Source organism: Zea mays, chromosome 4, assembly GCF_902167145.1.
Source record: "Zea mays cultivar B73 chromosome 4, Zm-B73-REFERENCE-NAM-5.0, whole genome shotgun sequence".
NCBI lineage: Eukaryota > Viridiplantae > Streptophyta > Magnoliopsida > Poales > Poaceae > Zea > Zea mays.
The window spans coordinates 197294124-197320814 of NC_050099.1; positions in this window are offsets into that span (position 1 = coordinate 197294124).

Below are 26691 nucleotides of genomic sequence, written 5' to 3' on the forward strand. Positions count from 1 at the left end.
GCTCCTTTCTTTTGAACCCTAACTTGATATTTTTATTGGTTTGTGTTGAACCTTTAGCACCTGTAGAATATATACTCTAGAGCAAACTAGTTAGTCCAATTATTTGTATTGGGCATTCAACCACCAAAAATATTTATAGGAAAAGGCTTAAACCCTATTTCCCTTTCAATCTCCCCCTTTTTGGTGATTGATGCCAACACAAACCAAAGCAAATGTATAAGTGCAGAATTGAACTAATCTGTATAAGGTAAGTGCAAAAGTTGCTTGGAATTAAACCAATATATACTTTTACTAGATATGCATGGTTGCTTTCTTTTATTTAACATTTTGGACCACATTTGCACCACATGTTTTGTTTTTGTAAATTCTTTTGGAAAATCTTTTCAAAGTCTTTTTGCAAGTAGTCAAAGGTATACTAATAATATTTTGAGAAGCATTTTCAAGATTTGAAATTTTCTCCCCCTGTTTCAAATGTTTTCCTTTGACTAAACAAAACTCCCCCTGAATAAAATTCTCCTCTTAGCTTTCAAGAGGGTTTTACTAATTTTTGTAAATACCAATTGAAAAAAAGATCAAATACATTTAGATACCAATTTGAAAAATTCTTGAAAATTTTGACATTGGTGGTGGTGTGGTCCTTTTGCTTTGGGCTTAATATATCTCCCCCTTTGGCATTAATCGCCAAAAACGGAGTCTTTTGAGAGCCCTTGTTACTTTCTCTCCCATTGGTACAAGTAAATATGAGTGAAAGATTATACCAATTTGAGAGTGATGTGGAGTGATGGCGAAGGGTAAATGATACCGATAGAGTGGAGTGGAAGCCTTGTCTTCGCCGAAGACTCCATTTCCCTTTCAATCTACGACTTAGCATAGAAATACACTTGAAAACACATTAGACGTAGACCTAAAAGAGGTATGATCAAAGGTATATAAAAGAGCTATGTGTGCAAAGTTTCAATCAAAGTTCCAAGAATCAAGTATATTTAGCTCATTCCTAAGTTTGCTAAAAGTTTTCTCATCTAATGGCTTGGTGAAGATATCGGCTAATTGTTCTTTGGTGCTAATATAAGCTATCTCGATATCCCCCTTTGTTGGTGATCCCTCAAAAAGTGATACTGAATGTCTATGTGCTTAGTGCGGCTGTGTTCAACGGGGTTATCTGCCATGCAGATTGCACTCTCATTGTCACATAGGAGAGGGACTTTGCTCAATTTGTAGCCATAGTCCCTCAGGGTTTTCCTCATCCAAAGTAATTGTGCACAGCAATGGCATGCGACAATGTATTCGGCTTCGGCGGTAGAAAGAGCGACTGAGTTTTGTTTCTTTGAAGCCCAAGACACCAGGGATCTTCCCAGAAACTGACAAGTCCCTGATGTGCTCTTCCTATCAATTTTACACCCTGCCAAATCGGCATCTTAATATCCTATTAAATCAAAGGTGGATCTCTTGGGGTACCAAAGTCCAAAGTTAGGTGTATAAACTAAATATCTCATGATTCTTTTCACGGCCCTAAGGTGAACTTCCTTAGGATCGGCTTGGAACCTTGACACATGCATACGGAAAGCATAATATCCGGTCAAGATGCACATAAATAGAGTAAAGATCCTATCATCGACCGGTATACCTTTTGATCTACGAATTTACCTCCCGTGTCGAGGTCGAGATGCCTATTTGTTCCCATGGGTGTCTTGATGGGTTTGGCATCCTTCATTCCCAACTTGGTAAGTATGTCTTGTATGTATTTTGTTTGGCTGATGAAGGTGCCGTCTTGGAGTTGCTTGACTTGAAATCCTAGAAAATACTTCAACTCCCCCATCATAGACATCTCGAATTTTTGTATCATGATCCTACTAAACTCCTCACAAGTAGATTTGTTAGTAAACCCAAATATGATATCATCAACATAAATTTGGCATACAAACAAATCCTTTGCAATTGTTTTAGTAAAGAGAGTAGGATCGGCTTTACCGACTTTGAAGCCATTAGAGATAAGAAAATCTCGCAGGCATTCATACCATGCTCTTGGGGCTTGCTTGAGCCCATAAAGCGCCTTTAAGAGTTTATAAACATGGTTAGGGTACTCACTATATTCAAAGCCGGGAGGTTGCTCAACATAGACCTCTTCCTTGATTGGTCCATTGAGGAAGGCACTTTTCACGTCCATTTGATAAAGCTTAAAGCCATGGTAAGTAGCATAGGCAAGTAATATGTGAATTGACTCAAGCCTAGCTATGGGTGCATAGGTTTCACCGAAATCCAAACCTTCGACTTGTGAATAACCCTTGGCCACAAGTCGGGCTTTGTTCCTTGTCACCACACCATGCTCATCTTGTTTGTTGCGGAATACCCACTTGGTACCTACAATATTTTGGTTAGGACGTGTGTAAGGAAAATGGACCCCGGGCCATTTGGCTAAATGAGTTTTGGTGTTTGATGATTAACACAACCTGTGAACTAATGTTTTTGCTAATGTTTATGTTTATAGTTCATGGGATGCGAAGAGGATTGGACTAAGACACTGAGGATGCAACACCTCAAATGAATACATAAAAAGAGCTTAGAAGTCCAAGACTCAAGACCAAAGGAGCCCAAGAACAAAATAAAGAAGACCTAGAAGATGGGCTGTCAGCTGGCGCACCGGTGGCACACAGTTGGCTCACCGTTGGCACACAGTTGGCTCACCGGTGGCACACAGTTGGCTCACTATTGGCACACTGTTGGTGCACTGGAATGTCCGGTGTGTCGGAACTAGCCGTTGGTTGCACAGCATTGGCGCACTGTTGGCACACCGTTGGCTCACTGTTGGCGCACTGTTGGCACACAGTTGGCGCACCGTTGGCTGGCAGGACTGTCCGGTGTGCCACCCTTACAATAGTCTGCTTTTCAACGGCTAGTTGAGTTGGGGCCTATATATACTTCACCCAATCAGCCATTTGAATGTGTGGGAGCCCAAGCAACATACCAAGGCATAATGTAGACATTTCCAAGTGCTCAAACACCCAAGTGCTTAATAGAATCACTCGGTGATTAGCGTAGGTGCTTTGCGAAGTGCTTAGGTTAGTTAGACCGCATTAGCGCTTGCTCTAGGTGAATCCTAGTTAGTTGAGTGAGTTTAGACAAACCACACAACCCCTCGACTCTTGCGCGGGTTGTTGTAATTGTACTGAGTGGGGCGAGAGTCTTGCGAGACCGTGACAACCGTGTTTGTGTCACGGCCGACACCGTGTACCGGAGGGAACGAGGCTCGTGGCGTTTCGGCCGGAAGCTCGATAGTGGAGACGGCGGGGAGCGTCCGAGAGGAGCCGGAAGCGGAGCACCACTTGCACGTGGAGAAGGTCCGCGACTCTCTATGGAGTTACTCGACCGAGGTGCTTGGCCCTCGCGTGGGCTTACCTTTGCGTAGGGGCACCAACGAGGATTAGTCGGGACCTTGCGCAGTTCCGGATACCTCGGTAAAAATACCGGCGTCATCCACGAGAGTTTGTTTCTCTACTTTGATCTTTAAGTTTTCGCATTTATATTAAGCATTTAAGTTTCAATCTTGTATTCATGCTTATATAGTGTAGATTGAAACTTAGCCATTGCAGTAGAGATAGCAACACTTAGACAAAACCTAGTTTGCACATTCTAGTTTGATTATTTGCATAGGTTTTGCTCTAAGGATTTATTTGTGGCCTAGTTTAGTGAAAGTTTTAGAAGTCCTAATTCACCCCCCCCCCCTCTTAGGCGTCACCCATTTCCTACAAATGGTATCAGAGCCTGGTTTGGCTCATTTGAAACGTTTTAGCTTCACCGCTAAGAGCCGACGTGTTTTAGAGGAAGGGATGGATACCCATAGGCCACCACACTTCGACGATACTAACTTCCCATATTATAGTGCTAGAATGGCTTGTTACCTAGAGGTCGTTGAACTAGGAGTTTGGAGAGTCACTCGTGAAGGGATGAAACCCCCTAAGAATCCCGAGAAACCCACCACGAGTGAGGAAAAAGAAATTCATTTAAATGCTAGAGCCAAAAATTGTTTGTATGAATCTCTTAGCATGGATATTTTTAATCAAGTATTTACATTGAAAACTGCTAATGAGATCTGGCTAAAATTGCATGAACTCCATGATGGCACATCCAATGTCCATGAGCAAAAACATTGCCTAGTCTTAAATGAGTATAATTCTTTTGCTATGAAAAATGATGAGCTCGTTAGAGATATGTACTCTCGTTTGAATCTAATCATCAATGAGCTCAATTCTATTGGCATTAATAAGCTAGGTGATGTGGACATTGTGAGGAAGATTATCTCCCTGCTGCCACAACAAAGATATGGCAGCATCATCACCATTCTTCACAACATGGAGGACTTGAGTACAATGACCCCGACCATCGTGATTGGAAAAATCGCGGCCTTCGAGATGTCGCGAAAAATGGGTCGTGGAGAAGAGCCAACTTCCTCAAGGCCATATGCTTTTGCATGTGATGAAAGGAAGGGTAAAAAGAAGGCTCCCACTCCAAGTTCCTCAAGTGAAGAAGAGGAGGAAGAAGAAAGTGATGATGATGAAGATAATCAACCATCTAAATCATCCTCCGAGGACGAAGAAACAATCCGACGCGTCGGAAAGGTAATGGGGATGATCCGCAAGATTAATCTAATGGGTGTGCCCCTGCAGGTCGAAGATCTTCTCTTTAACATTGACAGGAAAAGGCAAAGGAAGAGAGGATGCTTCGCATGTGGGGAGAAGGGCCACTTCAGGGACAACTGTCCAAATATGGCCGAACCCAAAAAGGGGAGGAGCAAAGGCAAGGCACTAACAAGTGTTAGAACTTGGGATGATTCTTCAAGTGAAGATGAACCTCCAAGGACGCGCAGCCACCGGTCCTCATCACGCTCATCACGGTCATCACACAATTGCCTTATAGCAAGAGGTAAAATGAGCATTCCATCCTCTAGTGATGATAGAAAAATTTGAAACTTTTGCAAACTTAAATAGTGAGCTATCAACTAAAATTGAGCTATTAGAGTCTAGTGTTCCATCCACTGCTACCGATGATGGCCTTATTAAAAAGAATGAAAAACTTAAGGCTAAGTTAGCTAGCTCCCAAGAAGCTATTGAAAATTTGCTAGAGAAAATGGAAATTCTTAGCATACACAATAATGAGCTAACTACTAAGCTAGAAAACATTGGTAGCACCCCAGCAACATCTTTAGTTGAAATACCTGAAATTATTAAGAAAGATGCTTCTACTTCTTGCTTTGATTTAATTGATGATTCTAACCCCTGCAACCAAGTTCTTGTTGAGAATATTGTTGTAGAAACATGTTCGGATGACGTTGCAAAGGAAAATGAACAATTAAAGCAAGAAGTGGCTCGCCTTGGCAAGGCTTTGTATGACAAGAAAGGCAAAGCCAAACAAATCCGACCTACACAGGATAACACCACTGCGGGAGTGAACAAGCCTATGGAGGGCGAAACCGTGATTTGTAGGTTATGCCACAAGGAAGGTCATAAGTCTTTCCAATGCAAGGCGATGACCGGGGATAAGCAAAGGCAAAAGCTCAAGCAAAAGCCAACAAGCAAAATCTCCAACACCTACATCAAAAAGGTGGACAAAAAGGTTGCTACACCATATTTGATCAAGAAGAAAAAGAATGGAAAGGTGATAGCAATCAAGGCCAATAAGCAAGCCAACAAAGGAAAGGGGGCCAAATGCATCTGGGTGCCAAAGGAAATAATTTCAACCATGAAAAGCACCAAGAAGGTTTGGATCCCGAAAGGGAAGTAAGTAGTCTGAAGGACTACGGGAAATTTGGAGACTTGGCAAAGTTAAGATGTATATCATGGGATACATCATATTGGATCAAGTTTATTGCCAAATTGAGTGAGTGAAAATCTTGGACCCAAATTTCCCACCCATGACTAAGGTAACTAGATTTATTGCATTTCATTTTTAGATATGAGTATCTGTCTTTTATGTATCTAGTCTTACCTTTCATGCCTAGCATTACATTTTGTGCTTACTTTAAGATTAAATGCATGCATACTAGGTAAATCACATGGTAGGTCTGCTTGTTTTAAATTCATACACTTAAGCAAGCCTTCATGATTTAAAATGTTCATTTGAGCACGGCACATAGCTCCTTTATCACTCCATAATAAATGATGCATCAATTGATATTGTTAACATTACTAGTGGTAAAACACTCACATACCACAATGTGTATCATTTAATTTATATGTGCCAAAGTTCAGATTATAGATAATTTGCCCCTCTTGATATCAAATCAAAGTGCATGTCTCCTACAAGTATTCAAAACTTGTATGCACACCTTTAGGGGGAGGTTACTATATAATCTAAGACTTTGAGACTAACATCTTTTCAAGTCTATTTGCTATGATAGTCTCATTGTAAGGAAAATGAAGTCCCCGATGAATGACAACAAACTTCCACTGCAAAATCTCCAAGAATTCTCATGTCTCACAAGCACGCCATTGACCTTCGATCGGTATCTTTGAGACTACATTTAGTATCATTTACATGTCTTCTCCAATATTTGATTAGACTATATTTCATATCATATAATTCCATGTTGCTAAAAATGCATAAGTGGTTCACTCATATTCTGTTACCTATACATAAGGGAAGTTAGTCTTTTCAAATCATGTCTTGTACCTCTAATTTTCACATGCTTTTTCCTAAATAGAAGATCTCTGACAGGGGGAGTTTTTCTTCGTCTCTAAAGGGGGAGAAAATTCTTTCTAAAGGAGAACACTCATTTAGGGGGAGTAATCTTTTAGTGCTTCTATTGATATTAATTGATAATTCTTTAGAGAGGGCAAGTCTTATTCGCTTCTTATATGATCTTAATGTCTTCCTTTTCGGTGGTTGATGCCAAAGGGGGAGAAGTTGTAGGGACCAAAGCAATATAAAATGTATCAAACACCACACACCACCACTTTAAAATTTTATTTCTTCAAGTGGTTTTTCAAGTGGTTTTGGTTCTTTGGTCTAAAATAGAAAGTAAGTGAATTATGGAGTTAGGGGGAGGCTTAAGTCCATAATATCACTAAGTGGGGATAAAACATGCATCCTAGCAAGTAGATTGCATATTTTCATTCAAATGTTTGTTATATTTGCTTACTTTGGTTGTGTTGTCATCAATCACCAAAAAGGGGGAGATTGTAAGGAAAATGGACCCCGGGCCATTTGGCTAAATGAGTTTTGGTGTTTGATGATTAACACAACCTGTGAACTAATGTGTTTGCTAGTGTTTATGTTTATAGTTCACAGGATGCGAAGAGGATTGGACTAAGACACTGAGGATGCAACACCTCAAATGAATACATAAAAAGAGCTTAGAAGTCCAAGACTCAAGACCAAAGCAGCCAAATAACAAAATACAGAAGACCTAGAAGATGGGCTGTCAGCTGGCGCACCGGTGGCACACAGTTGGCTCACCGTTGGCACACAGTTGGCTCACCGGTGGCACACAGTTGGCTCACCGGTGGCACACAATTGGCTCACCGTTGGCACACTGTTGGTGCACCGGACTGTCTAGTGTGTCAGAACTAGCCGTTGGCTGCACAGCGTTGGCGCACTGTTGGCGCACCGTTGGCTCACTGTTGGCGCACTGTTGGCACACAGTTGGCGCACCGTTGGCTGGCAGGACTGTCCGATGTGCCACCCTTACAACAGTCTGCTTTTCAACGGCTAGTTGAGTTGGGGCCTATATATACTTCACCCAATCAGCCATTTGAATGTGTGGGACCCAAGCAACATACCAAGGCATACTGTAGACATTTCCAAGTGCTCAAACACCCAAGTGCTTAATAGAATCACTCGGTGATTAGCGTAGGTGCTTTGCGAAGTGCTTAGGTTAGTTAGACCGCATTAGCGCTTGCTCTAGGTGAATCCTAGTTAGTTGAGTGAGTTTAAACAAACCACACAACCCCTCGGCTCTTGCGCGGGCCGTTGTAATTGTACCGAGTGGGGCGAGAGTCTTGCGAGACCGTGTGTTGGAACTTTCTCTCTCGAGCAGGATGATCCAACGGGGGAATGACAATGATGCAAACACAATTTTAGCTCAGGAAGGCAATTGCTCTGTTAATCTAGCCTCTCAAGGGCACTGTGCGGGGGTATTTATAGGTGCCTGAGTGCCCACCGTCTTGGATTAAGGACGCATGTGCCCTCAAGCGCCCAGGTTATCCCCGGAATATTCTTACAAAGCAGGGTTACAGACTGTAATTACAGAGAAGCCTATATAACTTAGGCCTGTAACCCGCAGCAGTCACGCGGGGCCTGTTACAATGGGTCGAATTCCACATAGGCCTTCGCGTTGGACGAGGGCGCGGGATGGTGCAACCTCGTCGTAGGCCTTCGTCCTGCAGCGTGTTGGACGAAGGGTGGAGACCGCCAGTCGTTTTGCCTCCGTTGGTGCAGCGAGATTGGCGAAGGCATCGAGCGAAGGGTAGCGTCTTCGCCTTCGCCCCAACATTTGCCCTACGAGGGACCAGTTCGACTGAGTCATCTGGTGCCGAAGGCGTCGCTAGATGGCGGAGACGCTGCCCTCGCTCGAAGTGGTTCCGCGGGGGGTTTTGATGTGACCGTTGATTGACGTCGCACTACTGGATTGCGGGTTTCCCGAAGCGTCGCGTCCTGTGTATAAAAGGGGGTGGGGGCGGCGCAGGTTGAGTTTTACCTTTCCGCGCGCTGCGAAAACCCTAGCCTCCTTTTCAAACTGCTTGCTTGCTTGCCTACCCTCCTTGCTCCTGTTCGTCGGAGATCTGGCCCGCATGAAGCAGACCGCTCGCCGCCGCCGACGGTACGTAGCTATGTCGTCTTCCTCCTCATCTGTTGCGACCACGCTGACGGCTGAGGCGTCGTCCGAAGATACCTCGAGCACTGTGGCGGCGGCAGAGTTACGACCGGGTGATACGGTGGAATTTGGTGTTTCGCGGATGTCATCGGTCCGCGTGCAAGATATGCAACAGTTGGGATATTTTGGCAGCAGGGTTGGGCGCGTCCTGGGGGCAGAGGAGGTTCCCGAGCCCGAGGGCGAATTGGTTGTTTTTGAGGCATTTTTCACCACCGTCCTTCGTCTGCCTGCTCATCATTTTGTGTCGAAGGTTCTGCAGAAATTCGAAATCCAGGTTCACCAGCTGACACCTAACGTCGTGGTGGCTCTAGCGAAGTACGTCTGGGCAACAACTTCGTATGGCGATCAGCCTTCGGTGGAAGTCTTCGCCAAGCAATACTGCCTGCACTGGCAGAAGAGAAAAATTGGACATAAGATTGCACAATTTGGATCATGCACTTTCACGCCGAAGTCCGGGAAGACTTCGATGGAAGTTGTGGACCTGGTCCCCTGTGCCCGTAATAAGTGGGGCAACTGGTGGGATTACTAGTTCTATGTTTCAGAGGCCGAAGTCGAAGACCACCCAGGGCTCCTCGCGGCCATTATGTGCTTGCATCATTATGTGGCGTACCCGCCATTTGAAGTAGCGGAGGATGATGAGAATGAAGGGGCCCTTCGGATCGCTGCCCGTACGAGTAGTGGGCGCGATCTAGTTGAGGAATTCATCGGGTACGGGGTGTGGCCCTTGGCGCATGGATGGGCGTTGGGCGAAGTATGCCCTCGTGAGATGCCCTCCCTGGGTGGGCGGAAAGTGCGAAGTCCACTTTTTGCTTTGGATGTGCGAGGCCGGGATCCTGTCGCGGTCGTGCGCGAAGCGGAGGATGGGGCAGTGCGAATTGTGGGGCGTTACGTGCCAAAGACAGAGGGTCTGCGGAGCTAGGATATCCGTGAGTCCAATGATAGGTTGAATCGGGTCTTCAAATTGAACCAGTTGCCGTATGGTGGTTATCCCGGGGAAGACGCCGCCGACCGCCGCGGGAAGAAACCGATGGGCGGGACCGAGGAAGGGCCTTCGTAGGATGCTGCCCCGGCCGCTAAGAGGAGGAAATTAGGTACTACGGTGGGGGAGTGGGGGTGTCTGATAATTTTGCTGTGGAGTTGATGGGGACATGTGCGGCCCCCGGGGGAAGGATGTCTTTGCCCGAGCTCCGGGAGTCTTCGGCGCGAATGCTGGAGGTTACCGGGGGTCGATGGCCAAAGAATGTTCCGATCCCCTGGGCGGAGGGCGAAGACATGTCTACGTCTCGTATAGCTCGTGGCTTGAGGATTTTCCCTTACGGTCGTAATATTGCTGCTGTTGTGTCGGCAGTGATGAACAAGGACCGTCAGGATGCTGCGCAGAACCGCCGGGCGGTCATCAGGATCGCGGATCCGAGGCGTGAGGCGAAGAAGGCGCGGGGGAGCGCGAAGGCTGCGGCCCCCGGTAGCAGCCAGCCGATGCCGGCTGCGAAACCGGCCGCGCCCAGATCCGGCAAGTCGTCGGCGAGCGCGAAGGCTGCCGGCGCCGGCGGGACCAAGCCTCCCCCGGTCGAGGCTGCGAAAGTACGGGAGCTGCCCTCGCCGGGAAAACGTGTTGCTGGCTTCGGCATGAATATCAACGTGGAGGACTATTTTGTTGGTATGTTTTTTTTGAGGTCTTCTGACCGGTGATATATTGCAGGGTCGGGCGAGAGACAGATGGTTGTTGTCCCGCCTTTGGTGGTGACCACTTCGCCATCGACGGTGGTAAGGGCGAAGGGGACCGCGCAGGACCCGTGGGCCACCTTCTGCGCAAGCGGTGAGATCCTGACAGAAGCTGCCGCTAAGGACGTGGCGGGCACCATGTCCCAGCGGCTGAGGGATACATCGTAGCGGCTGTCGCAGCAGCTGAGTCAAGTAAGTAGAGCTGGACTTCGGTGTTTGTTGTTTCCATGAGGAGTTGGGTCTCATGTGTTGTTGTCAGGCGGCTGACTTCGCCGACCGTGTTGCGTCTGGCGTCCTCACTGCGGACGTGGCTGCCGAAGTCGAGAGACTTCGGGCGCAGCACGCGGACGCCGTCCGGGAGAAGTCGGCTGCTGAGAGCAAAAACCGCAGGCTGGCGGAGAAAGTGGTCGCCTTGGAGGCCGAGAAGATGGACCTCCGGCACCAGCTGGTGGAGGAAAGGAAGGAGGCGAACCAGGCCATTGCTGAGGCGCAGGCTGCGCAGGCGGAGGCCAAAGTGGCGCGGGCGGAGGGAAGTCTCGCCAGCCAGCGCGCCGAGGAGTGGGAGGTGAGGTTCAATGCCCTGCGCGGCCGCGTGGACAAGGCCGAGGACTCTACGCGCTCGAAGGTTGAGCGGACGCTCGCCCAGTTCGTGAACTCGTACCGCGAGCTGGGCGCGCGTACTGCTGACTTCGAGGTGCCCGATCGGGAAGCGGGCCTTCGCTTCCTCGAGTGGTTATAGGAGGAGTTGCTGGTACTCCCGACCATCGTCGAGGGTTTCATGTCCTTTGCCTCCCTCGTCACCTGCGAGGGGGCCATTAATGCGTTGTCTCGCGAAGGCTGCAGACACTACGAGGTTTTCGACCAGTCAGACGAGAGCTTTGAGCGCGAGATCTTCAAGGCCGAAGACCCTATTGTGAAGCAGTCAGCGGGGGCACTTTTTGATAGGATGTGGGGGCACATGGTTGGGAGGCTGTCAGGGAGCGCTCCAACCGGGCGAGAGAGCAGGTGAAGGTTATTATTTTTGTGTGGTTGGCTGCGTGTGGATATGTGTAGTTTGTGCTGAGTGAATGTGCTTTTGCTGCAGATGGAGCGTGCCGAGGACGTCGAGGACCTTGGAGGTCTGGTCGGCGCGCCGCCCGAGGCTGCGGAGGGCAATCCGGTGCTGCCCTTGGATGCCGGTGAAGGCCCCTCGGCCGTGCCCGTGCCTGCTATGGCCGGCGAAGACCCAGCGTCGGCCCCTGAGCCGACGGTCGAAGGCGCCCCGGAGGCGGTGGCGGAGCCGACAGTCGGAGACCCCACGGTCGCGCCCTCGCAGGTGGCTAAGTAGTTAAATAGGTGCAGGGGAATTTGTGAATTTTGTGTACGTGTTACTGAACCTCGGTTGCTGCGCAGGTTCAGGGTTTTGGGCCTACGCATGCAATCGCTACTAACAATGCTAATTTTGTGGCGGCTTCGACTGCGGTTGCTAAAAATGATTCGTATGATTCCGTGTCTAAGTTTTTGAGTCTGATGATTCTGGGAGTTCGGTTGTGTGGACGGAAGAGTCTTCGGATGAGGACCTGGATTATTTTGCGGCCTTGGATGTGGCTGCGGCGGAGGCTTCTCCGCGTGTGATGGATGCTGAAGTTCTTCCTGGTCCGAGTGCTGGGCGTAGGCGGCGAAGGGCGGTGGCGAAGCGGAGAGTGAGTGAGGTGGAGGGTGGTCGTCTTCGTGTGGACGGGGCTAGCAAGCGGGAATTGTTGTCCTCGCCGGTTGGGGCGAGCGTAGGTGAGGGGGAGTTGCGAAGTATTTTTGAGAGTGAGGAGTTGAGGATAATATTGTTCAACTATAGGGAGATGGGTATCATCCCGAAGGTTGAGCCAATGTAAAGTGTGATGCCCTCGTTGTATGTATGTAACCGTAACTATATGAAACTGTGAGCCTTCGCTGATCCGAACCTTTTGGAAAATACTTCGATTTTGCACGCTTGTTATGCTAGCCCGGCTGCACCCGTAGGTGACTTTTGCACGGGGAGTCTTTTGGAGAAGACTTCGACTTTGCGCAGTTATTGCGTTAGTCCGGCTGCACCCGTAGGCGACTTTTGCACGGATAGTCTTTTGGAGAAGACTTCGATTTTGCGCACTTATAGTGCTATTCCGGTTGTACCCGTAGACGACTTTTGCACGGAAAGTCTTTTGGAGAAGACTTCGATTTTGCGCACTTATTGTGCTATTCCGGTTGCACCCGTAGGCGACTTTTGCACGGAGAGTCTTTTGGAGAAGACTTCGATTTTGCGCACTTATTGTGCTATTCCGGCTGCACTCGTAGGCGACTTTTGCACGGAGAGTCTTTTGGAGAAGACTTCGATTTTGCGCACTTATTGTGCTATTCCGGCTGCACCCGTAGGCGACTTTTGCACGGAGTGTCCGGCAGCACCCTTGGGCGACTTTTGCGCGGAGTGTCGCACGCGAGGGTAGTTAACGCTGCCCCTCGCGGTGACTTCGGTGTGGTCGAATGCCGAAGACCGTTGATGCATCTTTTTCGACATTGGCTTAGTTTTTTGCGGGGGATTTTTGTTTGTATATTACATGGCGCCGCCTCATTAAAAACCTCACCCCCCTGGGAGGAAAAGAGTGCGGGCCGGAATAACAATGTTAAGTGAATTACAAGGGCGTGATGGCCCTGAGTCAAACGAAAAATTTGCGAAGATTGTCTATATTCCAGGAATGTTCCAGGTCTTCGCCAAATTGTGTTGTTAATCTGTATGCGCTGGGAGACGACTTCGTCTTGACGATAAATGGTCCTTCCCACTTCGGTTCTAGCTTACCCCGTGACTCTGTCTGGGTTGTGCGGACAAGTACGAGGTCTCCTTCACTGAATTCTCTTGGGACGACCGTGTGGTCGCGCCAGGCCTTCGTTTGGGCTTGATATTTGTCGAGGGCCTGCAGGGTGAAGACACGGTCTCCGTTAATGAGGTCTTTGGAAGTTGGCTCGTCGACGTTGGGTACTGCTGAAGCGCTTGTCCGCGGGGACCCATGTTTGATTTCCTGTGGGGTCATGGCCTCTGATCCGTACAGCAGGCGAAAGGGAGTGTATCTGGTCACTCGGCACTCGGTCGTGTTCAGTGCCCAGACTGCTTCAGGTAGCAGGTCGGCCCATTTGCCCTTCTTGACGTCGAGGAGCATTTTCTTGATCGCTGTGAAAATCTTGTCGTTGGCGCGCTCCATGACGCCGTTGGATTGTGGGTGGTACACTGAGGCGAAGGCAAGTTTGGTGCCAATGGAGAAGCAGAAATCCCTGAAGTCTTAGCTGTCAAATTGCTTGTCATTGTCAACTGTGAGCTCAGACGGGACTTCGAACCGGCAAACAATGTTTTGCCAGAAGAATTTCTGGGCAGTCTTCGATGTTATTGTTGATACTGCCCTCGCCTCGATCCATTTGGTAAAATACTCGACGGCGACGAAGGTGAACTTGAGGTTCCCTTGGGCCGTGGGTAGTGGCCCGACAATGTCTAGGCCCCAGCGTTGAAGGGGCCACGTGTGGGCGATTAGCTTTGTGAATTGTGAAGGGCTTCCTGAGCGTGGAGAAAACTTCTGGCAGGCTTCGCATGATCTTGTGACCTGATTTGCGGCGTAGATCATGGCGGGCCAATAGAAGCCTTGTCGGATCACCTTTGCAGCTAGGGCCCTAGGCCCTGTGTGAGAGCCGCAAGTCCCGCTATGGACTTCACGCAGGATTTGGACGCCTTCGGTCTCGGTGACACATTTAAGCATGGGTTGGTTGACCCCCTTCTTGTAAAGTTGGTCGTCGACGAGTGCGAAGTCCCGGCTTCGGTGTTTGAGGCGCTTGGCCTCGTTGATATCGGTTGGATGATAGTACCCCTGCAGGAACAGGGTTATTGGTGCCCGCCAGTCTTCGGGCGTGATGAGGTTGACTATGCGGTGGCCCTCGCTATCATTGGTTATTTGGAGGCCCTCTGGGCTGCGGACGGCTGGCGTGACGATGACATGGTAGAATACGTCAGAGGGCAGGGCCTCGCCTCTGGCGGCTGCCTTGGCCAATGCGTCGGCCTCCTCATTCTTGGCTCGGTCTACATGCTGCAAGGTGAAACCTTTGAATTGCCTCTCGAGACTGCGGATAGTCGCGAGGTACTGCATAAGTGCGGGGTCCTTCGCTGCGTAGTCTTTCTCAACTTGGCCGGCAACTACCTTGGAGTATGTTCTGATGATGCAGGTAGTGACACCAAGTGCCCTTAGCTTACGAAGGCCGAGGATGACAGCTTCGTATTCTGCTATATTGTTGGTGCATCTGTCAGACTCCAAAGCAAAGCTGAGGCGTGCTGCATATCTGTGCTTGACCCCTGTGGGTGAGGTAATGATTGCAGCGGCGCCTGCCCCCGCATGGCACCATGCGCCGTCGCAATGGATTGTCCACACCTTCTCTGTGGACGTGTCCGGCTGCGTTATTGGCCCAGTCCAGTCGACGATGAAGTCTGCTAGGACTTGTGACTTGATGGCTGTCCTGGGCTCAATTGTGATATGGTAGCCGGAAAGTTCGGCTGCCCATTTGGCAATCCGGACTGATGCCTCCGGGTTTCTAAACAAATCGTCGAGTCCCCTATCTGAGGTGACCCGTACCTTGAACGCTTCAAAATAATGGCGCAATTTGCGCGAAGCCATAACAACTGCGTAGGCGATTTTTTCCAGTTCCGTCATATTGCATTTTGATGTCGTGAGTACTTTGGAGACGTAATAAACTGGACATTGCTTGATCATGCCCTCTCTGTCCTGCTCTTGAACCAGTGCTGCGCTGACCGCATGTGGCGAAGCTGCGATGTAGAGCAACAGGGGTAGTGAGGGGTTGGGGCTTGTAAGAATCGCCAACTCTGACAGGTACTGCTTTAATGAAGCGAAGGTCGCCGCCTGCTCTGGTCTCCATGCGAAGTCTTTTGCGCCGCAGAGTGTTTTGAGGAAAGGGAGGCTTCGCTCTGCGGATTTGAAGATGAATCTGTTGAGGGCGACCAATCTGCCTGTCAGTCGTTGGACGTCTCTGGCTGACTGCGGGGGCGTCATGTTAATGATGGCCTGGATTTTGGTCGGATTGGCTTCGATCCCGCTGTGCGACACCAGGTAGCCCAGTATTTTCCCCTGGCGAACGCTGAAGACGCACTTTTCGGGGTTTAGGCGAAGTCGTGCGTCCCACATGTTCGCAAACGTTTCTGCGAGGTCAACCAGATGGTCTTCCTTGCTTCTGCTGGCGACGACGATGTCGTCCACATACATAAATATGTTTCTGCCGACTTGGCTCTCGAGCACCGTTTTGGTGAGCCGGGAGAATGTGGACCCAGCGTTCTTAAGTCCCTCCGGCATTCTGATGAAGCAATACGTGCCGAAGGGTGTTATGAAACCGGTGCTTGCCTTGTCTTCCTCCTTCATATATATTTGATGGTAGCCGGAGAAGCAATCAAGGAGTGACATGACTTCGCACCCGGCTGCACTATCGACGATCTTGTCGATCCGAGGCAGCGGGAAGTTGTCCTTGGGGATGGCCTTGTTGAGACAGGTGAAATCAATGCACATCTGCCATTTGTCGCTCTTCTTATGCACCATTACTATGTTGGCGAGCCATGTAGGGTAGGCGACTGGCTCGATAAATTTGGCCTCAAGCAGGTGATGTACCTCGGCCTTGGCGGCTTCTGTCTTCTCATCAGACATCTTGCGCAGCCGCTGTTTCTTCGGCCTCACCGAAGGGTCGATTCCCATGCTGTGCTCGATGATGGAGCGACTGACTCCGACCAGGTCGAGGGCGGACCAGGCGAAGACGTCTTTATTTTTGGACAGACAGCAGAGGAGTCTCTCCTCGTCATGCGAAGTGATGTCTTCGCTGATGGTGACCGTTTGCTTGGGCGTTGCCTGGTCGAGGGGAACAGTCTTGGTCCCATCGTTGCTCTGCAGCTGTGCCTTGTCATGTTCTTTGGCGGTTGGGCTGGCAGACTCGAGGACCTCGCGCTGGGCCGTGAGGCAGTGTACGTTCCTTTGCCTAGGAACGAAGTCTCTTTCTATGTTGCGCGCGGCCTGCTGGTTGCCGTAGACTGTGATCGTGCCTTGCGGACCTGGGATCTTCATGCACAGGTAAAGTCCATGAATGGCTGCCTCAAACTTGTTGATGGAGCCCCGACCCATTATGGCGTTGTATGGGTACACCATGTCGACGATGTCGAACGTGACTTGCTCACTTCGTGCATTGGGTGCTACACCGAAGGAGAGGGGTAGCTCTATTTTGCTGACAGGAAAGGTGCCCTTGCCGCCAAAGCCATACAGTGGGTTGTCCGAAGGCTTAAGCAAGCTGTGGTTGATGCCCATGCGGATGAAGGCATGGAGGAAAATGATATCCGCTTGGCTTCCATTGTCGACTAAGACTTTGTGCAGGTCCCAGCCTGCCACGCTGCAGTTGATAACCATGGCGTCGATGTGGGGTGCGCTACGCAGGTCGACGTCTCGGGCGTCGAAGGTCAATGGCACATGGGACCACTTTGTCTGCACGACTGGACCGGTGACGGTGACGTGGTTGATGCTGCGGTAGTGGTCCCTCTTCTGTCGCTTCGTGTTGAAGTCGATGTTGGACCCCCCCCCAGTGATCATGTGAATGACTCCACGATACGGCTGATCGGCGAAGTCTTCTTGCTTTGGGGCTTGGGGTGGTTGGGGTGGTGGATGTTTTGCTGTTGCGGGTGTGGAGGTGGGAGTGGGGGAGGTACGATTTGTACCTCCTGGTGGTGTTGGTATGCGTGGTGAGGTGGATGCGGAGCGGGGCCGTGGTTGTATGGCTAGGGGGTTGTTGATATGTGTGCGCGACAACTCTTGGGTTGTCTACTGGTTGCGCCCGAGACATCCTGTCTCTGGTGGCCTTCGTTACCGGGCAGTCTCTTGTTGGGTGCGCGCAGTCTTCGCCGTGGAACAAGCAGTAAAATCTGCGTGGCTGCTGCGCCCATCCCCGGCCCCGACCACGAGTTCCGTTGTCACGACCCTGGGGGATACTCTTGGCGGCGAGGGGCCTCACCAGCAGGGTGCTGGTTAGCGATGTTGTGTACCTGCTGCTGATTGCGGCCGTCCCGACCGGAGTCTGACGGCGAGGGTCTTGTCCACGTTCGGCTGGACTGCGGAGGGTCTTTGGGTTTCCTCTGGGACTCGACCTTGCGCTGGTGGAGCTCTTCAGATCTGGCATATTTTTCGAACAGTTGATACAGCTCCTGGAGGTTCTTGGGCGGATCTCTGATGTAGTGGCTGTAAAGAACGCTGGCCCGAAGGCCACTGATGGCGTAGTGAATGGCTATTTGGTCATCAACCGAAGGCAGTTGCGATTTTAGAGTCAGAAACTTGCGGTAGTACTCCCGCAGAGTCTCTCTTTCCAGCTGCTTGCAGAGTGACAGTTCAGCCAAGGCGTCGGTGTCTGGGCGATACCCTTGGAAGTTGAGCAAAAAAAATTTCCCGCAGACTTCTCCAGGAATCGATGGACAATGGGGGCAACCTGGTGTACCAAGTGAGAGCCGGGCCTTCGAGGGCGATGATAAATGATTTGGCCATCGTGGTGTCGTCCCCTCCGGATGATGAAACGGCGACTTGGTAACTCATGATATACTGTGCTGGGTCAGTGTTGCCGTTGTACTTGGGGTAGGTTCCTGCCCTGAAGTTGGCGGGCCATGGTGACACTTGCAGGTGCGGCGCCAGGGGACTTCGCTCGTCAAGGTAGTTGACACCTTGGAATGCTGCGGCGTGCGGGATGACGGGTCCGCGCTGAGGAATGAACAGGTATTCGAGTGGCGCGCGCTGCTGGAGGGGTGGGCCTTGTTGCAGACCAAGTTGGCCTTCGCTCTGCATGAGCGCAATCTCTTGCTCAAGCTCCTGAGCTTTCCACTCCTCGTCGCGTATCATCTGGCGCACCTTGGCCTGCGCGGAGACATGTTGTAGCTTGGCCTCAAGGATCTCCTTCTGCTTTTGGAGGTTGCGGTTCTTGATGCGCAAGGCCCGCAGCTGTAGCTGTTCTTCTGCTGAAACGCCGATGACTTCGCCGTCCTCGGTGGCGTCCGCGCCATCCGGTGGAGCGAAGCCTGGGGGAAGTTGCGGTTGTCCTCTGGAGCTGCAGGTGCGGAGACTGCCTTCGGGTGTGGGTTGTTCATTGCGCTGCCTCTTGCTGAGTGCGTCGTCTTCGCAGGCTTCTTGGTGGGTGGTGTCGACAAGGGCCTTGCCCTTTTTCTCAGCCAACAGCGCTACCTTCGCTGCTTCATCAACGGATGGGGCTGCCTTCGAGCTAGCTCTCTTGGGTGCCATCACGGGTGGTTTTCTCGTAGCACGAACGGTGGGCGCCAAATGTTGGAACTTGCTCTCCCGAGCAGGATGATCCAACGGGGGAATGACAATGATGCAAACACGGTTTTAGCTCAGGAAGGCAATTGCTCTGTTAATCTAGCCTCTCAAGGGCACTGTGTGGGGGTATTTATAGGTGCCTGAGTGCCCAGCGTCTTGGATTAAGGACGCATGTGCCCTCAAGCGCCCAGGTTATCCCCGGAATATTCTTACAAAGCAGGGTTACAGACTGTAATTACAGAGAAGCCTTTACAACTTAGGCCCGTAACCCGCAGCAGCCACGCGGGGCCTGTTACAATGGGTCGAATTCCACATGGGCCATCACGTTGGACGAGGGCGCGGGATGGTGCGACCTCGTCGTAGGCCTTCGTCCTGCAGCGTGTTGGACGAAGGGTGGAGACCGCCAGTCATTTTGCCTCTGTTGGTGCAGCGAGATTGGCGAAGGCATCGAGCAAAGGGTAGCGTCTTCGCCTTCGCCCCAACACCGTGACAACAGTGTTTGTGTCACGGCCGCCACCGTGTACCGGAGGGAACGAGGCCCACAGCGTTTCGGCCGGAAGCTCGATAGTGGAGACGACGGGGAGCGTCCGAGAGGAGCCGGAAGTGGAGCACCACTTGCGCGTGGAGAAGGCCCGCGGCTCTCTATGGAGTTACTCGACCGAGGTGCTTGGCCCTCGCGTGGGCTTCCCTTTACGTAGGGGCACCAACGAGGATTAGTCGGGACCTTGCGCGGTTCCGGATACCTCGGTAAAAATACCAGAGTCATCCACGAGAGTTTGCTTCTCTACTTTGCTCTTTAAGTTTCCGCATTTATATTAAGCATTTAAGTTTCAATCTTGTATTCATGCTTATATAGTGTAGATTGAAACTTAGCCATTGCAGTAGAGATAGCAACACTTAGACAAAACCTAGTTTGCACATTCTAGTTTGATTATTTGCATAGGTTTTGCTCTAAGGATTTATTTGTGGCCTAGTTTAGCGAAAGTTTTAGAAGTCCTAATTCACCCCCCACTCAGGCGTCACCTGTTTCCTACAACGTGGAACTAAATCCCATACCTCATTCCTCGTGAAGTTGTTGAGCTCCTCTTGCACTGCCAACACCCAATCCAAATCTCTTAGTGCATCCTCTACCCTGTAAGGCTCAATAGAGGAAACAAAAGAGTAATGCTCACAGAAATGAGCGACTCGAGATCAAGTGGTTACCCCCTTATGAATATCGCCGAGGATGGAGTTCATGGGGTGATCTCTTTGAATAGCTTGGTGGACTCTTGGGTGTGGCGGTCTTTAACCCTGTACTTCTTGATCATCTTCCTTGTCCTTATCAACTTCATCTCCCCCTTGATCATTGTCCTCCTCTTGAGGTGGCTCATCTTCTTGATCTTCTTCTTCATTGTCTTGAGCTTGATCCTCATCTTGGGTTGGTGGGGATGCTTTATTTGAAGATGATGGTTGATCTTGTGCTTGAGTGGGCTCATCAGATTCCTTAGGACACACATCCCCAATGGACATGTTCCTTAGCGCGACGCACGGAGCCTCTTCATCATCTAGCTCATCAAGATCAACTTGCTCCACTTGGGAACCATTAGTCTCATCAAACACAATGTCACAAGAAACCTCAACTAATCCAGTGGATTTGTTGAAGACTCTATAGGCCCTTGTGTTTGAGTCATAACCAAGTAAAAAGCCTTCTACAGCCTTAGGAGCAAATTTAGATCTTCTACCTCTTTTAACAAGAATAAAACATTTGCTACCAAAGACTCTAAAATATGAAACATTGGGCTTTTTACTGGTAAGGAGTTCATAAGATGTCTTCTTGAGGATTCGGTGAAGGTAGAGCCGATTGATGGAGTAGCAGGCGGTGTTAATCGCCTCAGCCCAAAACCGGTCTGGAGTCTTGTAGTCATCAAGCATGGTCATCGCCATGTCCAGTAGAGTTCTATTCTTCCTCTCCACTACACCATTTTGTTGAGGTGTGTAGGGAGAAGAGAACTCATGCTTGATGCCCTCCTCCTCAAGAAAGCCTTCAATTTGAGAGTTCTTGAACTCCGTCCCATTGTTGCTTCTTATCTTTTTGATCCTCAATCTGAACTCATTTTGAGCCCGTCTCAAGAATCCCTTTAAGGTCTCTTGGGTCTGAAATTTTTCCTGTAAAAAGAATACCCAAGTGAAGCGAGAATAATCATCCACAATTACAAGACAATACTTACTCCCGCCGATGCTTATGTAAGCAATCGGGCCGAATAAATCCATGTGGAATAGCTCAAGCGGCCTGTTGGTCGTTATGATGTTCCTCTGTGGATGGTGGGTACCAACTTGCTTCCCTGCTTGACATGCGCTACAAACCCTGTCTTTCTCAAAATGAACATTGGTTAGTCCCAAAATGTGTTCTCCCTTTAGAAGCTTGTGAAGATTCTTCATTCCAACATGGGCTAGTCGGCGATGCCAGAGCCAACCCATATTAGTCTTAGCAATTAAGCAAGTATCGAGTTCAGCTCTATTAAAATCAACTAAGTATAGCTGACCCTCTAATACTCCCTTAAATGCTACTGAATCATCACTTTTTCTAAAGACAGTAACACCTAAATCTGTAAAAAGACAGTTGTAACCCATTTTGCATAATTGAGAAACTGAAAGCAAGTTATAATCTAAACAATCTACAAGAAAAACATTGGAAATAGAATGGTCAGGAGATATAGCAATTTTACCAAGTCCTTTGACTAAACCTTGATTTCCATCCCTGAATGTGATAGCTCTTTGGGGATCTTCGTTTTTCTCGTAGGAGGAGAACATCCTTTTCTCCCCTGTCATGTGGTTTGTGCATCCGCTATAAATAATCCAACTTGATCCCCCAATTGCATAAACCTGCAAAACAATTTAGGCCTTATTCTTAGGTACCCAAACGGTCTTGGGTCCTTTCACATTAGAAACAAGCGCCTTGGGTACCCAAACACAAGTCTTGGAGCCCTTGTGTTTGCCCCCAACATATTTGGCAACTACTTTGCCTGATTTATTAGTTAAAACATAAGATGCATCAAAAGTTTTGAATGAAACATTAGGTTCATTTGATGCAGTAGGAGTTTTCTTTTTAGGCATTTTAACATGGGTAGAATGCCTAGAGCTAGATGCCTCATTCTTGTACATAAAAGCATGATGGGAAACAGAATGAGACTTTCTAGCATGAATTCTCCTAATCTTGTGCTCAGGATAACCAGCAGGATATAAAATGTAACCCTCGTTATCCTGAGCCATGGGAGCCTTGCCTTTAACAAAATTAGACAATCTTTTGGTGGCATTGAGTTTGACATTGCCTCCTTGTAGGAAGCCAATGCCATCCTTAATGCCAGGGCGTCTCCCATTATAGAGCATGCTCCTAGCAAATTTAAGTTTTTCATTTTCTATCTCATGCTCATTAATTTTACTAGTTAGTTGTGCTATATGATCATTTTGTTGTTTAATTAAGGCTAGGTGATCATAAATAGCTTCAACATTAATGTCTCTACATCTAGTACAAATAACAACATGTTCAACAGTAGATGTAGAGGGTTTGTCAGCATTTAATCCATCAATCTTAGCATGTAATATAGCATTCTCATTTCTAAGATTGGAAATAGAAATAGTGCAAACATTTAAATCTTTAGCCTTAGAAATTAACTTTTCATTCTCGGTTTTAAGGCTAGCAATTGATTCATTCAATTTATCAATCTTAGCAATTAAATTAGCATTATCATTTTTAAGATTGACAATTGAATCATGACAAACATTTGATTTTTCAACCTTAGCACTCAAATTAACATTATCAGTTCTAAGGTTGGAAATGGTGTCATGGCATATGCTAAGCTCTTTTTGTCAAATTTTCATTTTTCTCCATTCCCTGAGCATAAGCATTCTTCACCTTAACATGCCTTTTGTTTTCCTTAATAAGGAATTCCTCTTGGCTATCCAAGAGTTCATCCTTCTCATGAATAGCACCTATTAATTCATTTAATTTTTCTTTTTGTTGCATGTTAAGGTTGGCAAAAAGACTAAGCAAGTTATCTTCATCATCACTAGAACTACCCTCATCACTAGATGTAGTATACTTGGGGGCGATTCTAGCTTGTACCTTCTTTTTCTTTCCGTCCTTTGCCATAAGGCACTTGTGGCCGATGTTGGGAAAGAGAAGTCCCTTGTTGACGACGATGTTTGCGGCATCCTCGTCGGAGGAGAAGTCGGTGGAGCTCATGTCGGAGTCCCATTCTCGACACATGTGGGCATCGTCGCCCTTCTTCTTGTAGTATCTCTTCTTCTCATTCTTCTTTCCCCTCTTGTCGTCGCCCCTATCACTGTCACTAGACATAGTACATTTTGCAATAAAATGACCGGGCTTACCACACTTGTAGCACATCCTTTTGGAGCGGGGCTTGTAATCTTTCCCCCTCCTTTACTTGAGGATTTGGCGAAAGCTCTTGATGATGAGAGCCATCTCCTTGTTGTCGAGCTTGGAGGCGTCGATGGGAATTCTACTTGGCGTAGATTCCTTCTTTTCTTCCTCTGTTGCCTTGAATGCGATGGGTTGCACCTCGGGTGTGGAGGTGCCGCCTTGCTCCAAGTTGACAATTTGTTTGGAGCCTTTGATCGTAAGTTCAAAGCTCACAAACTTCCCTATAACCTCCTCGGGATACATTAGCTTGTATCTAGGATCACCACATATTAATTGAACTTGAGTGGGATTACGAAATACAAGTGATCTAAGAATAACCTTGACCATTTCATGGTAATCCCATTTTGTGCTCCCGAGGTTGCGCACTTGGTTTACCAAGGTCTTGAGCCAGTTGTACATGGCTTGTGGCTCCTCTCCTTTGTTGAGGACGAATGGACCGAGCTCCCCCTCGATCGTCTCCCGCTTGGTGATCTTGGTCACCTCATCTCCTTCATGCGCGGTCTTTAGTACGTCCCAAATCTCTTTGGCACTTTTTAGCCCTTGCACCTTATTATACTCCTCTCGACACAAGGAGGCGAGGAGTATAGTAGTTGCTTGGGAGTCAAAGTGTCGGATTTGGGTGACCTCGTCTGAATCATATCCTTCATCCCCCACGGATGGTACCTGTGCTCCAAACTCAACAATATCCCATATGCTTACGTGGAGTGAGGTTAGATAATGCCTCATTTTATCACTCCACATACAATAGTCTTCACCATCAAAAACAGTGGTTTGCCTAATGGGACGGAAAGTAAAGGAGTGCGTTTAGAAATGAAGGGATAGCGTAGGGGGATCTTACTAAACTTTTTGCGCTCATGGCGCTTAGAAGTGATGGACGGAGCGTCGGAGCCGGAGGTGGAGGGCAACGAAGAATCGGTCTCGTAGTAGACCACTTTCTTCATCTTCTTTTTCTTGTCGCCACTCCGGTGCGACTTGACGCGGGGAGGTGAGTCCTCCCTTCCTTTGGCACCGGACACCCTTGATGGAGCCTTCCCGTGGCTTGTGCCTGTTTCCATCTCCCACTTGGCGGATCCTCCTGACATTACTTCGAGTGGTTAGACTCTAATGAAGTACCGAGCTCTGATACCAATTGAAAGTCGCCTAGACGGGGGTGGATAGGCGGAAACTGAAATTTACAACTTTAAACACACTACAAGCCGGGGTTAGCGTTAGAATAAAATCCAAGTTCGGGAGAGAGGGGAAAAACAAATCAACCAAGAAAGTAAAGCGAATGACACGACGATTTGTTTTACCGAGGTTCGGTTCCAAAGAACCTAGTCACCGTTGCGGTGGTCACAAAGACTGGGTCTCTTTCAACCCTTTCCCTCTCTCAAACGGTCACCTAGACCGAGTGAGCTTTCTCCTTAATCAAACGGGTCACTTAGACCCCACAAGGACCACCACACAATTGGTGTCTCTTGCTTTGATTACAAGTCACTTAGAGAACAAGAATGAGGAAGAAGAAATCCAACCAAGCAAATAAGAGCACAAGAAAACACAAATGATCCTCTCACAAGTCTAAATGCGCTAGAGTTGATTTTGAGACTTTGAGCAGATCGATCTCTTGAATTGTGTCTTTTGAGTGGTGTCTATTGCTATTGTATTGAATGAGTAGTAGTGAATGCTTGGATGGTTGGAGTGGAGGTGGTTGGGGGGTATTTATAGCCCCCAACCACCAATTCAACCGTTGGGTCAGGCTGTTGTCGATGGGTGCACCGGATAGTGTCCGGTGCGTCAGCCACATCACCCAACCATTAGGGTTCTGACGGTTTCGATCGTTGGAGCTTTGTCTTCATGTGGCACCGGACAGTCCGGTGCCGCACCGGACAGGTACTGTTCACTGTCCGGTGAGCCTTCTAGCGGCTGCTCTGACTCTAAGCGAACTGTCCGCGCACTTTTGCAAGTGTCCGTTGTAGTCGACCGTTGCGCTGGAGTCGTTGCTCCGCTGGTGCGGCACACCGAACAGTCCGGTGAATTATAGCGGAGCAGCGCTTCTGAAACCCGAAGGTGGCAAGTTCAGACTCGTACGGCCCTGGTGCACCGGACACAGTCCGGTGGCACACCGGACACAGTCCGGTGGCACACCGGACAGTCCGGTGCGCCAGACCAGGGTTCTCTTCAGTTTCTTTTGCTCCTTTCTTTTGAACCCTAACTTGAAATCTTTATTGGTTTGTGTTGAACCTTTAGCACCTGTAGAATATATACTCTAGAGCAAACTAGTTAGTCCAATTATTTGTGTTGGGCATTCAACCACCAAAATTATTTATAGGAAAAGGCTTAAACCCTATTTCCCTTTCACTAGCCACTCAGGATGCAATACTTCTCTAATGAACCTTGTTGCGACTAAGCGAGCTAACTCGTCGCGAATAGCCTCTCTTTTATCAGGCGTGAAACGACGCAGTTTTTGTCGGATCGGCCTTGCTTGGGGATAGACCTTCAGTTTGTGCTCGACCAGTTCTCTTGGGACTCTCGGCATATCTGCAGGCTGCCACATGAATATGTCTCGGTTATCTTGCAAGAACCGGACGAGCGCGCTTTCCTATTTGTCGTCCAGGATGGAGCTGATGATGGCAATTGCGTTCATCAGCGAACCCAAGGTTGATCCTTTTCGTCTCCTCAGTCGACCGCATAGAGGTCATGGCTTGAGCTTCGTTCATAGGTACTGTGAGGTCTCCCTCAGGCTTTGTGTTCGCCTGCGCGGAGGAATTCATCGGTGGTTTAGTAGTGAGGGCCGCCTGGATAGCTACTCGGAAACATTCCGCGGCGCCTTGGAAATCAGCGCGCACGGTGATGATCCCTTGTGGCCCTGGCATCTTCAGTATCATGTAAGAATAATGTGGCATGGCCATGAATTTTGCCAATCCTGGCCTGCCAATGATGACATTGTATCCACAGTCGAAGCTCGCCACCTCGAACCTCAGAAACTCGGTTCTGTAGTTTTCCGGAGTTCCAAAGGTAACGGGCATGTAGATGTGTCTGAGCGGGTATTCTCCTTCGGTCGGCACGATGCCGAAGAAAGGGGTGTCTGACTCATGGAGCTCTTTGAGTGCAACCCCAAGCCTAAGAGTGTCCGGGGGAAGGTGACGTTGATGCTGCTTCCCCCGTCCACTAATACTTTCTTTACCCTGCTCTCTCGGATCACCAGATCAACGAGGAGCGGGTACTTGCCTAGATGATCGAAGTTGAGCCATTGATCCGCCCGGGTAAAGGTGATCGGGTATTCTGACCACCGATAGGGGGCGGGGGCACTGGTGGTTGCCACCAGTATCTGTCGGTCATTGAGCTTCTGTTGCCTTTTGTTC